Raw genomic sequence first — 14383 nt, 5'->3', positions numbered from 1 at the left:
TTTCTGTGTTTCTGATTGTAAAATAACGGTACTTTGTTTTTTGTTATGCAGTTTTTTTCTTTTAAGTATTTTGTACATATTTTAATTGAAATATTCCTCCATCCACCTCATTTGTGGTTCCGGTATTACTGATAAACCATAGAAGTCGAGAATTTGATTAAAAATAATTATATGTGCAAAACGACTTATTTGCCTTCTGTCTGCGTTAAAGTAAACAAATAATTTTAATTTCCTTATGCAAGTACAACTATAGTAAAAAAGTGAGTAGGGGATCACGTAAAACTAAGGAAAATCGAGAGATTATTAATATTAGTTAATTTAATAGTAAGAAATGCCACGTGGAACGGAATAGTCGGATGAAGAGCGCGGTAGGATACGGGCAATGAGCGATGCTGGTATACAAATTGGACAAATAGTATCTGCCATAAATCGGTATCGCAATACAGTAGCAAAATTTTCAAAAGATTCAGATAATTATGATGTTGCCAAGCGGAGTGGTTTAATTGCGGCCATAGATGAGCGGACTACAGGACATATCCGACAAAGATGCACGTATGGCATTCTTCAATAAGTACCGATTTTAGAAGGAAGAATTTAAGATGTCATTTTTAGCGATGAAAAAAAGTTAAACTTGGACGGTCCTGATGGTAACCACAAATATTGGAGGGATATTCGAAACCCAGGCAGACCTGCTACAAGCGCAACCATGGGGGAGCATCGCTAATGGTATGGGCTGCCTTTAGCTCAAAAAGCAAGTCCCAAATACGCTATGTCCCGAGTAAAATGAACGCCGAAAAGTATATAGAACTGTTGGATAGGGAGTTCATATCATTTGAGAGCAATTTCATGGCGATCGGTGGATATTCTAGCAACACAACAGACCAGGAACATACCGTTGATACAGTGGCCAGTGTTGAGTCCAGCCCTGAATCCTATAGAGAATATGTAGGGCATACTTTCTGCTGAAATATTTATATATTCCAAGCAGTATGACACTCAAAAGCAGCTTCAAAATTCAATTATAGAAGAGTGGGCACAAATTGATGAATTCTATGCCATGGAGTGTGGTAAATGGTAAAGGAGCACAATGGTTATGTTATGTTATGTTTTGGCTTAAACGTCATTTTATACATTGCACATATGTATATTTATTTTACAGGGGTAGAATATTCCAGTCAAGCTTACGCTTCTTCAACTCCTCTTTACTCAAATTAATTTGCTTATGATTTGTGAGACATAGTTTTTGAGCTGAAACTTTAAAGTCTTTTCCGGTCGGTTGATTTTAACAAGAACAACGACAGTTTAAGTGACTTTTTATACTCTGAAATGTAGAAGAGTATACTTGTATTAGGTTTGCGCGAGCTGAAAAATGTAACAGGCAGACCCCACTATATATACTAATATTCTTGATCAGCATGATAAGACGAGTCGATCTCTTTGAACACAGCTTTCAAAACAACAAACAAACTTATAGAAATTTGTGTGTCGCCGAGTCGGCAGGTTTGTTTGTTAGCGAAAATGTGAGTGGTAATAAAACTGTCATTTAAAATGTACAATACGGAGCATCGAAACAAAATGTAAGTACATTTTTATAATTTCTGAATTCAAGTGGAAATCCCTTTTTTCAGGGGAACACAGATCGCCCGAACAAGACTCAATCTTCGTGCAGTTTATGGATATACGTGCGGCGATAGGGTGGCTGTTGCCGCTCTTGGGAGGCGCTTAAAGCAAATTTAAATGCAAATGGCCCTCCGTGAATAATTCAAGCTCCAACAAAAAATTTAAAAAACAGAGTATGCAGTTTTCTTTGTATTCTTTTATTGATTTCAGAAACCAAGTTTTATGTCGATCGGCTAAAAAATGCGGATTTTTCCAAAAAACTTTGGAGCTCTTTTTTCCCCTTTGGAGCTCGAATTTTCCAAAATCCCTTCTTAGTCCGCATCTACACCCTGATAGGATACTTGAGCCCAAATTTTAGCTTTCTAGCTCTTATTGTTTGGGCTGTGGGCTGTTTCCTTTTTGCCCCAACATTTTTTTTACAGGAAAACTCCCATATTTTAGGCCTTAAAAAAAAATATCAAGAAACCAAGTATACAGTTTTTCTTGGAATTGTTCTGAGAGTATACAAACTAAGTTTAAAGTTAATCAGATGAAAACTGTAGATTTTTCATACAAACGATGGAGCCTGTTTTCCCCCTTTGGAGCTCGAGTTTTCCAAAATCCCTTCTTAGTGGGGACCTAGACTATGAAAAGATACTTGAGTCCAAATTTCAGCTTCCTAGCCTTTACCGTTTGGGCTGTGCGTTGATCACCAATCAGTCAGTCAGTCAGTCAGGACAAACTGTTTTATATATATATAGATGTATATCCTGGCGAATTGAAGATCTATATAATCCTCATAATGGAATTGAAGTCGCGCCAACGAAGATTAAAGCTGGGTGTTGAGCTGCGACTGGGACGGCAAGTGGTCGTCGACGGGTGACGTAATATGCTACTTTAAGCTTTAATTGTCCATTTCATCCCTGGCCATTCCATTAAAATACGAAACATCGTTGACTGGGCAAATGGCATTTACTGAATGCTGTCTGGGAAGATCCGAGTGCCTCCCAGTCGAATTAGGACTGGTCGTAGAAAGCTTTTGGATATTGCGTGGTTCACAAATTATATTCCACATTTAATTAGCAATAGTAGCTTTTAGGTTGTTGTGCTTTCCGAACCGTGTCTAGCACTTTTTCAAGGAATATCACCAATTTCAAGTTATTGGATATTACCGGCAAGACCAATTTTTATAAACATGTTTCCTTTAGTGTCCAAATTTAGCAGTGATAACATACCTTGTCAGACACCAAATACACTTCACTGATTTTATTATCCCAATTCTTGTAAATTTGATTGCGGCTTGTGCTATTTTAATCAGAGCACATGTAATTTAACTCACAATAATTTATTGTTGTTTCAAAAAGTAAATAGGCACGTCCGATAAGCTCAAGCTTCTCTTTAGCAATGCCTACCTATTGCTGCATACTATAAATGGAGAGTGCCAAAATCGAACTCATGTACAGTGCCAATACATTACATACGTATGTGCATAGCTTAAAAGATAAGCGCGCTAGCTTTCGTTCAGATAACTGTATGATCGTATGACCATCTGCCAAGCAAGTGAGCTTAAGTCAAGGTTACCTAAGAGCACAGAACCAACGTTGCTCTTATCTCTCAATCTGGCAAAAATTAAGAGTTTGGATAAAATCAACCTTGTAGAAAATCAGCCACTACAACTTCCACTGAACCATGTGTTACTCAACCTAGTTTGGTTTTGGATAACATCGGTCGTATTTCATCTCCATTGATGACAGCTCATGTGGTGATCTAGTTGGCGTGACGTTGTCCTGTTAGCAGCAATGGTGCTTGATTTTGTAACTTTTTAATGTCGACGAAGTTACGTGGCAAAGAATTAGACAGATTTTCGTAGTTGATTTGTTGTGAAGGAAGCTTTAAATCGTTTATTAGCCATACATAATTTAACTCGTGTATTGTGCCTCTGGTATCACTTAGCTTGATATTTGCTCGCTCTGCTGTTGACTCGTATCTATATAATCCTCCTGTCCAGCTAAAGCAATCGGGGCTCATTGATTCCTTTTAAATCAATTTCATGAGCCAGACTCATATCCATGATAGTGGATAGTTTCTTCATATAAAAAGGAAATTATCTGTTTGGAATATTTTTGCCATTACCGTCGCCTCGCTTGCCTGTTTGTGTAGCAGCTTGTTGTGAAATTTCTCGCAATTATCAATTTTGCAAGCCTCTCTTAGATTGCATTGACATTTATGAAATTTTAAACACCAATAGCACGCTTTTTGGCGGTTTGCGAAATCCCAGCGTTTCTTTACAGTAGAGTTGAGAAAAACGTTGCATTTAATGAGGTCGTGTTAATCCTTGTAGCAAATAGAACAAGTTGCTCTAGCCTTTGGCATTGGGTTGCCGGCCGTATCAACAATTTTGTTCGCTTTTTGTTGCTCTGCATACAATGTTACAGGGTTATTAATTGCTGACACCTTTTGGAAGAATGAAATGTCTTGAATAAGATCAGCCTGTTTCTGAGCGCCTTGGATAATCGATGTACGACTTATTCGTCAGGAAATCCACAGTTCCTGCTTGAAGTTTCAAATTGGTGTATGAAGTGCTTCCAGGCTAGCGCAGATGATCCGTCGAATTCCAAGTTTGCCGTCGTAAGCTTGTCGTGATAGCATATTTGCCATTGTTTTTTGCATGGATTCGTCGTGTGGTGTTTCCGAATTGCGTTGCTGATGTACCAAATCGGACATTTGCCCGTTTAACATCGAGCGTGCGTGTTTTTCGTTGGACCGTGCAGAATTTGAAGAAGAACATTTTGTCAGTACAGCTTTGGTTTTCAAAACATTTCTCTTACTTACCTATGCTTCTTCTTCCGCTTGAAGAAGATCCAACTCACGCGTGCACCTATCGATTCCATTTTTAATTTTCGCTATACCTTGTTTGTCGTTTGCAGTGACGTCACTATGTGCTTCTGCCAGTGCGTTTTGCAGTTGAGTGAGTTCCTTCTGCTTTTTGAATTTTTGGCGCTTTAAGTTTACATTTTCCGCATCTACATTTTCGAATTGTTCGTAGACCTCCAGTTTCAGCTTTTGACTCATCGTCGCTTTCGATGCTGCCAACAGTTGTTGTCGTACTTGCTTCGGCGCCAATGTCAAGAAATTCACAGACGCGCAATAGAGCGTTTTTGCCTAGTTCCTTGATAATTTCCAGCTCGTTAAATTAAATTTTTAAGCAACAACTTATGCGCAACTTGACCATAGTTACCAGAAGGGCCATACTCAAAATACTAAACAATAACGATAAATTTCTTAATACTAGCTTCATCAACTATTAACAATTAAAAAATCTAAAGTCGGGTGTCCCGACTTTGAAATACTCTGTACATATGTTTACAATAATTATAGAAAATAAATAAAATTAAGAAAATTAAAAAAAAAAATTTTTTGATCGATTTTACCTTTCTCGGTATTCGTACTCACGTAAAGGTGTATAATTGCACATATACAAAGCAATTGTGCCTGTGTGAGTGGATGTATGCCTATGCGCATCTATTCGTGTCTGTGTAAACATGTTAGCAGTCAACCAAACAGCAACATCAACAATAGCCGCGGGCAGCGCTGCAGCAGCAAATATATTTATGGCTATAACTTCTTGTTAAATCGGTCTATCATAATAACTAACTGGGGGTATTTGCAAAATTTGAGTTCGAAATTCCAAGAATTACGGGAGTTAGAGAAAATCGCGATTTGCTGGGGAGAGGGGGGAGGGAGGGAAATTCCAAAATAAACATTTTCTGCGTATTCACACAAGGCATCTTGGACTAAAAGTTGGTGGCCCTGGGTCTTATAGTCTCCGAGATATAGGCGATTATACGAATGGAAAATCGGGAAAACCTTCATAGGGGGGAAGTGGGGGAGGAAAATCAAAAAAATAAAACAAACTCGTATAGAATACACACATAAGGCATCTTTGTGCAAAATTTGGTGTCTCTATCTCTTATAGTCTCTGAGATCCAGGTGTTCATACGGACGGACAGACAGACAGACAGGGGTAGATCGACTCGTCTCGTCATGCTGATCAAGAATATATATACTTTGTGGGGTCTGCCACGCCTCTTCCTGCCTGTTACATTTTTCAGCTCCCGCAAACCTAATATACTTCATGTACAGAGTATAAAAACTACTTAGCGTTTGGTTAATTCATAAGATACAAATGTTTTCTGCTGTTTTGTACTGAATTGATCTTACCGCACTTAATACCCTGAATATCGGCCATTATTATTGATGATTTTTTCGATTCCTGCAAACATAGAGAATAACAAGTAGTACATTTCATGTACAGAGTATAACAACTTCTGACAAATCTGCACTTGTTTATAGTTGGTAAAGCCTTTTATTAACACGCTTATTTTATTTCAATACAAATAAAAAGTTTCACAACCCACGCAGTACATTAATACTTGTATAATATTTATAGAATAATATTTTGGAATTTCGAAATAAAATTTGGTAATTAGTGATTATGTGTGCAACTGCACATTTACATAGAAATTGTGTCTATGTGTGCAGAGTTGAGCCAAATCTACAACAATAACACGTGTTCTGCGTGTTCATATAAGTCATTTTGAATTAAAATTTACTGTCTCTACTCTGGTTTTATTTAGAAATTGTTTTATTGCATATTTTACTAATTCTGCAATTATAATTTATAGACTGATGCGGGAGGAAGAATCGCTGGATAATATTAAACAATACTACGTCAAATGTAAAAACGAAGATGGAAAGTATACGGCTATACAGAATATTTATGGATGCATAAGTATTGGTCAAACAATCATATTTTGCCATGTAAGTTCTTTATTGATGAGTATTATTTCAAACCGATAATGTGTGTTCGAGAAAACGATTTGAGACGCCTACAATTAAATAGAAGTCTTACTCTATATTTGGAATTTGGTGATCGTTTTGCAGATTAGCGAAACCAAACGAAACCATTTTTTTTCTTATCGCGTCACATTTTTAGTAATTTATGAAGTTTCTCAGGTGGTGCCGTGCAAATTGACACAGTTACAATTTAAGTTTATATTTGAAAAAGGTAGGATACATCAGTTGAACAAGCGGGATTCCAGGTTGTTAACTTCTTTGTATCTGAAACAATTTGAACAATGCAACTAAAATTATTTCCATTTCTGTACAATTGATATTTCTTTCTAGACTCGTAAAACTGCAGCTTGGCTAGCAGCTAAAATGGCGTCTGATGGACACTCCGTTGCAGTGTTATCTGGTGATTTAACTGTGGAGCAAAGACTAGCTGTTTTGGATAGGTTTCGGTCAGGATTAGAAAAAGTTCTGATAACAACTAACGTGTTATCCAGGGGTGATATAATGGATAAATAACTATAAAGTTTACAATACATTGCTCTTTTTTTATTATCAGGTATTGATATAGAACAGGTTACTATTGTTGTTAATTTTGACTTGCCAGTTGATGTTCGTGGAAATGCTGATTGTGAGACTTACCTACACCGCATTGGTCGAACAGGACGTTTCGGTAAGTACGTTTTTTTGCCGTAGTAGACCCAAAGTTAATGGATTGTTTATATGTACATATATGATCAGTATGATAGGAAGAATAGATGTGGATATTTTTATTTATCGAAAAGTACATAAAATTTATCACAAACTATATGACATTTTGTATATACAAGGTTTGTTCCAAAGTAAACAGGACTTTTTGAATCGACTGATGCGTTAGAATCTGCTATCTTTATCGATTGTCCAGTGATAATTTCATGACATTTCATCGATTGGAAGTGAAGTTATTGCGTTTTAAGTGTCAGTATGTTTTGTGTTATCGGTGCGAAAATGAGCTTCGAACAAAGAGCCAACATTAAATTTTGTTTTAAAATTGGTACAACTTTTACCGAAACGTTTCAATTGATGGAACAAGCTAATGGCGATGATTGCCTATCCCGTAGCAGAGTGCACGAGTGGTTTCAACGTTTTCAAAGTGGTCGTGAGGACATAAATGACGATCACATTGTGGGCCAATCAAAATTCGTGATCACCGAAAATTCCGTCGAAACTGTGCGTGAATTCATCAAAAATCAGCCGAAATCATCATTGAAATTGATAGAAATGGAATTGAACATCTCCAAAACATCGATTTATCGCATTTTGACCGAACATTTGGGCTTACGAAAGGTGTGTGCACGGTTTGTTCCGCACAAATTGACTGACGACCAAAAATTGCTCAGAATCGATCGACGCTTGTGACCGATTATTTGACCAAAAATCACATTTTAACCATTAACCACTCGCCGTATTCACCTGATATGGCACCGTGCGACTTCTACCTTTTCGGAAAAATGCATTTGCCCATGAAAGGAAAGCGTTATGCAGACGTAGAGGCCATTTAAAAGGCTTGCACCGGCATACTGGCGGCCATACCGGCCAACGAGCTAAAACACTCGTTCGGCATGCTTTTGGATCGTGCAAAAAGCTGCATTGATGCAGAAGGAGACTATTTTGAATAAAATAAATTGATTTTGCCGAAAAAACCATTTGTTCTGTTTGTTTTTTTTTTTTTAAAGTCCTGTTTACTTGGAAAACACCTTGTAGATCTAATTAAAGTTATTGGTACAATTTTTTTAAGAAAATTTCCTACGTTATCTTTATCAAATTGACAAAATGTTTTATTATTTTGTAAATCAGGCCTTACCACATTCGGAGGCTTTATCACATCATTTAGTTGGCAGGTACAATAAAATTTATTTTTTTTAAAGGATTGTGGGAGAGGGACTAATTAACCCCTGTATAATTATTTGTGCAAAAACTGTTTTCTGTGTTTCTGATTGTAAAATAACGGTACTTTGTTTTTTGTTATGCAGTTTTTTTCTTTTAAGTATTTTGTACATATTTTAATTGAAATATTCCTCCATCCACCTCATTTGTGGTTCCGGTATTACTGATAAACCATAGAAGTCGAGAATTTGATTAAAAATAATTATATGTGCAAAACGACTTATTTGCCTTCTGTCTGCGTTAAAGTAAACAAATAATTTTAATTTCCTTATGCAAGTACAACTATAGTAAAAAAGTGAGTAGGGGATCACGTAAAACTAAGGAAAATCGAGAGATTATTAATATTAGTTAATTTAATAGTAAGAAATGCCACGTGGAACGGAATAGTCGGATGAAGAGCGCGGTAGGATACGGGCAATGAGCGATGCTGGTATACAAATTGGACAAATAGTATCTGCCATAAATCGGTATCGCAATACAGTAGCAAAATTTTCAAAAGATTCAGATAATTATGATGTTGCCAAGCGGAGTGGTTTAATTGCGGCCATAGATGAGCGGACTACAGGACATATCCGACAAAGATGCACGTATGGCATTCTTCAATAAGTACCGATTTTAGAAGGAAGAATTTAAGATGTCATTTTTAGCGATGAAAAAAAGTTAAACTTGGACGGTCCTGATGGTAACCACAAATATTGGAGGGATATTCGAAACCCAGGCAGACCTGCTACAAGCGCAACCATGGGGGAGCATCGCTAATGGTATGGGCTGCCTTTAGCTCAAAAAGCAAGTCCCAAATACGCTATGTCCCGAGTAAAATGAACGCCGAAAAGTATATAGAACTGTTGGATAGGGAGTTCATATCATTTGAGAGCAATTTCATGGCGATCGGTGGATATTCTAGCAACACAACAGACCAGGAACATACCGTTGATACAGTGGCCAGTGTTGAGTCCAGCCCTGAATCCTATAGAGAATATGTAGGGCATACTTTCTGCTGAAATATTTATATATTCCAAGCAGTATGACACTCAAAAGCAGCTTCAAAATTCAATTATAGAAGAGTGGGCACAAATTGATGAATTCTATGCCATGGAGTGTGGTAAATGGTAAAGGAGCACAATGGTTATGTTATGTTATGTTTTGGCTTAAACGTCATTTTATACATTGCACATATGTATATTTATTTTACAGGGGTAGAATATTCCAGTCAAGCTTACGCTTCTTCAACTCCTCTTTACTCAAATTAATTTGCTTATGATTTGTGAGACATAGTTTTTGAGCTGAAACTTTAAAGTCTTTTCCGGTCGGTTGATTTTAACAAGAACAACGACAGTTTAAGTGACTTTTTATACTCTGAAATGTAGAAGAGTATACTTGTATTAGGTTTGCGCGAGCTGAAAAATGTAACAGGCAGACCCCACTATATATACTAATATTCTTGATCAGCATGATAAGACGAGTCGATCTCTTTGAACACAGCTTTCAAAACAACAAACAAACTTATAGAAATTTGTGTGTCGCCGAGTCGGCAGGTTTGTTTGTTAGCGAAAATGTGAGTGGTAATAAAACTGTCATTTAAAATGTACAATACGGAGCATCGAAACAAAATGTAAGTACATTTTTATAATTTCTGAATTCAAGTGGAAATCCCTTTTTTCAGGGGAACACAGATCGCCCGAACAAGACTCAATCTTCGTGCAGTTTATGGATATACGTGCGGCGATAGGGTGGCTGTTGCCGCTCTTGGGAGGCGCTTAAAGCAAATTTAAATGCAAATGGCCCTCCGTGAATAATTCAAGCTCCAACAAAAAATTTAAAAAACAGAGTATGCAGTTTTCTTTGTATTCTTTTATTGATTTCAGAAACCAAGTTTTATGTCGATCGGCTAAAAAATGCGGATTTTTCCAAAAAACTTTGGAGCTCTTTTTTCCCCTTTGGAGCTCGAATTTTCCAAAATCCCTTCTTAGTCCGCATCTACACCCTGATAGGATACTTGAGCCCAAATTTTAGCTTTCTAGCTCTTATTGTTTGGGCTGTGGGCTGTTTCCTTTTTGCCCCAACATTTTTTTTACAGGAAAACTCCCATATTTTAGGCCTTAAAAAAAAATATCAAGAAACCAAGTATACAGTTTTTCTTGGAATTGTTCTGAGAGTATACAAACTAAGTTTAAAGTTAATCAGATGAAAACTGTAGATTTTTCATACAAACGATGGAGCCTGTTTTCCCCCTTTGGAGCTCGAGTTTTCCAAAATCCCTTCTTAGTGGGGACCTAGACTATGAAAAGATACTTGAGTCCAAATTTCAGCTTCCTAGCCTTTACCGTTTGGGCTGTGCGTTGATCACCAATCAGTCAGTCAGTCAGTCAGGACAAACTGTTTTATATATATATAGATGTATATCCTGGCGAATTGAAGATCTATATAATCCTCATAATGGAATTGAAGTCGCGCCAACGAAGATTAAAGCTGGGTGTTGAGCTGCGACTGGGACGGCAAGTGGTCGTCGACGGGTGACGTAATATGCTACTTTAAGCTTTAATTGTCCATTTCATCCCTGGCCATTCCATTAAAATACGAAACATCGTTGACTGGGCAAATGGCATTTACTGAATGCTGTCTGGGAAGATCCGAGTGCCTCCCAGTCGAATTAGGACTGGTCGTAGAAAGCTTTTGGATATTGCGTGGTTCACAAATTATATTCCACATTTAATTAGCAATAGTAGCTTTTAGGTTGTTGTGCTTTCCGAACCGTGTCTAGCACTTTTTCAAGGAATATCACCAATTTCAAGTTATTGGATATTACCGGCAAGACCAATTTTTATAAACATGTTTCCTTTAGTGTCCAAATTTAGCAGTGATAACATACCTTGTCAGACACCAAATACACTTCACTGATTTTATTATCCCAATTCTTGTAAATTTGATTGCGGCTTGTGCTATTTTAATCAGAGCACATGTAATTTAACTCACAATAATTTATTGTTGTTTCAAAAAGTAAATAGGCACGTCCGATAAGCTCAAGCTTCTCTTTAGCAATGCCTACCTATTGCTGCATACTATAAATGGAGAGTGCCAAAATCGAACTCATGTACAGTGCCAATACATTACATACGTATGTGCATAGCTTAAAAGATAAGCGCGCTAGCTTTCGTTCAGATAACTGTATGATCGTATGACCATCTGCCAAGCAAGTGAGCTTAAGTCAAGGTTACCTAAGAGCACAGAACCAACGTTGCTCTTATCTCTCAATCTGGCAAAAATTAAGAGTTTGGATAAAATCAACCTTGTAGAAAATCAGCCACTACAACTTCCACTGAACCATGTGTTACTCAACCTAGTTTGGTTTTGGATAACATCGGTCGTATTTCATCTCCATTGATGACAGCTCATGTGGTGATCTAGTTGGCGTGACGTTGTCCTGTTAGCAGCAATGGTGCTTGATTTTGTAACTTTTTAATGTCGACGAAGTTACGTGGCAAAGAATTAGACAGATTTTCGTAGTTGATTTGTTGTGAAGGAAGCTTTAAATCGTTTATTAGCCATACATAATTTAACTCGTGTATTGTGCCTCTGGTATCACTTAGCTTGATATTTGCTCGCTCTGCTGTTGACTCGTATCTATATAATCCTCCTGTCCAGCTAAAGCAATCGGGGCTCATTGATTCCTTTTAAATCAATTTCATGAGCCAGACTCATATCCATGATAGTGGATAGTTTCTTCATATAAAAAGGAAATTATCTGTTTGGAATATTTTTGCCATTACCGTCGCCTCGCTTGCCTGTTTGTGTAGCAGCTTGTTGTGAAATTTCTCGCAATTATCAATTTTGCAAGCCTCTCTTAGATTGCATTGACATTTATGAAATTTTAAACACCAATAGCACGCTTTTTGGCGGTTTGCGAAATCCCAGCGTTTCTTTACAGTAGAGTTGAGAAAAACGTTGCATTTAATGAGGTCGTGTTAATCCTTGTAGCAAATAGAACAAGTTGCTCTAGCCTTTGGCATTGGGTTGCCGGCCGTATCAACAATTTTGTTCGCTTTTTGTTGCTCTGCATACAATGTTACAGGGTTATTAATTGCTGACACCTTTTGGAAGAATGAAATGTCTTGAATAAGATCAGCCTGTTTCTGAGCGCCTTGGATAATCGATGTACGACTTATTCGTCAGGAAATCCACAGTTCCTGCTTGAAGTTTCAAATTGGTGTATGAAGTGCTTCCAGGCTAGCGCAGATGATCCGTCGAATTCCAAGTTTGCCGTCGTAAGCTTGTCGTGATAGCATATTTGCCATTGTTTTTTGCATGGATTCGTCGTGTGGTGTTTCCGAATTGCGTTGCTGATGTACCAAATCGGACATTTGCCCGTTTAACATCGAGCGTGCGTGTTTTTCGTTGGACCGTGCAGAATTTGAAGAAGAACATTTTGTCAGTACAGCTTTGGTTTTCAAAACATTTCTCTTACTTACCTATGCTTCTTCTTCCGCTTGAAGAAGATCCAACTCACGCGTGCACCTATCGATTCCATTTTTAATTTTCGCTATACCTTGTTTGTCGTTTGCAGTGACGTCACTATGTGCTTCTGCCAGTGCGTTTTGCAGTTGAGTGAGTTCCTTCTGCTTTTTGAATTTTTGGCGCTTTAAGTTTACATTTTCCGCATCTACATTTTCGAATTGTTCGTAGACCTCCAGTTTCAGCTTTTGACTCATCGTCGCTTTCGATGCTGCCAACAGTTGTTGTCGTACTTGCTTCGGCGCCAATGTCAAGAAATTCACAGACGCGCAATAGAGCGTTTTTGCCTAGTTCCTTGATAATTTCCAGCTCGTTAAATTAAATTTTTAAGCAACAACTTATGCGCAACTTGACCATAGTTACCAGAAGGGCCATACTCAAAATACTAAACAATAACGATAAATTTCTTAATACTAGCTTCATCAACTATTAACAATTAAAAAATCTAAAGTCGGGTGTCCCGACTTTGAAATACTCTGTACATATGTTTACAATAATTATAGAAAATAAATAAAATTAAGAAAATTAAAAAAAAAAATTTTTTGATCGATTTTACCTTTCTCGGTATTCGTACTCACGTAAAGGTGTATAATTGCACATATACAAAGCAATTGTGCCTGTGTGAGTGGATGTATGCCTATGCGCATCTATTCGTGTCTGTGTAAACATGTTAGCAGTCAACCAAACAGCAACATCAACAATAGCCGCGGGCAGCGCTGCAGCAGCAAATATATTTATGGCTATAACTTCTTGTTAAATCGGTCTATCATAATAACTAACTGGGGGTATTTGCAAAATTTGAGTTCGAAATTCCAAGAATTACGGGAGTTAGAGAAAATCGCGATTTGCTGGGGAGAGGGGGGAGGGAGGGAAATTCCAAAATAAACATTTTCTGCGTATTCACACAAGGCATCTTGGACTAAAAGTTGGTGGCCCTGGGTCTTATAGTCTCCGAGATATAGGCGATTATACGAATGGAAAATCGGGAAAACCTTCATAGGGGGGAAGTGGGGGAGGAAAATCAAAAAAATAAAACAAACTCGTATAGAATACACACATAAGGCATCTTTGTGCAAAATTTGGTGTCTCTATCTCTTATAGTCTCTGAGATCCAGGTGTTCATACGGACGGACAGACAGACAGACAGGGGTAGATCGACTCGTCTCGTCATGCTGATCAAGAATATATATACTTTGTGGGGTCTGCCACGCCTCTTCCTGCCTGTTACATTTTTCAGCTCCCGCAAACCTAATATACTTCATGTACAGAGTATAAAAACTACTTAGCGTTTGGTTAATTCATAAGATACAAATGTTTTCTGCTGTTTTGTACTGAATTGATCTTACCGCACTTAATACCCTGAATATCGGCCATTATTATTGATGATTTTTTCGATTCCTGCAAACATAGAGAATAACAAGTAGTACATTTCATGTACAGAGTATAACAACTTCTGACAAATCTGCACTTGTTTATAGTTGGTAAAGCCTTTTATTAA

At 37.5% G+C, this 14383-nt stretch overlaps 1 protein-coding gene across 3 annotated transcripts in view; it reads left to right on the top strand.

Annotated features, from left to right (window-relative positions):
- The first annotated feature begins 6314 nt into the window (after positions 1-6314).
- LOC115628125 (DEAD-box helicase Dbp80-like) overlaps positions 6315-14383 on the top strand; it is a 32082-nt gene continuing 24013 nt past the window's right edge. For 2 of the 3 annotated variants that reach the window (XM_030524102.1, XM_030524105.1), the window contains exons 1-3: positions 6315-6420; positions 6787-6949; positions 7010-7123. The gene's annotated coding sequence lies outside the window, so the exon portion shown is untranslated. Of the gene's footprint in view, positions 6421-6659; positions 6950-7009; positions 7124-14383 lie in introns of those variants that run through there. The other variant, XM_030524103.1, reaches the window with a different exon arrangement.

Source organism: Scaptodrosophila lebanonensis, unplaced genomic scaffold (assembly GCF_003285725.1).
Source record: "Scaptodrosophila lebanonensis strain 11010-0011.00,11010-0021.00 unplaced genomic scaffold, SlebRS2 tig00000101-arrow-pilon, whole genome shotgun sequence".
NCBI lineage: Eukaryota > Metazoa > Arthropoda > Insecta > Diptera > Drosophilidae > Scaptodrosophila > Scaptodrosophila lebanonensis.
This window is presented reverse-complemented; position numbering and strand designations above follow the sequence as displayed.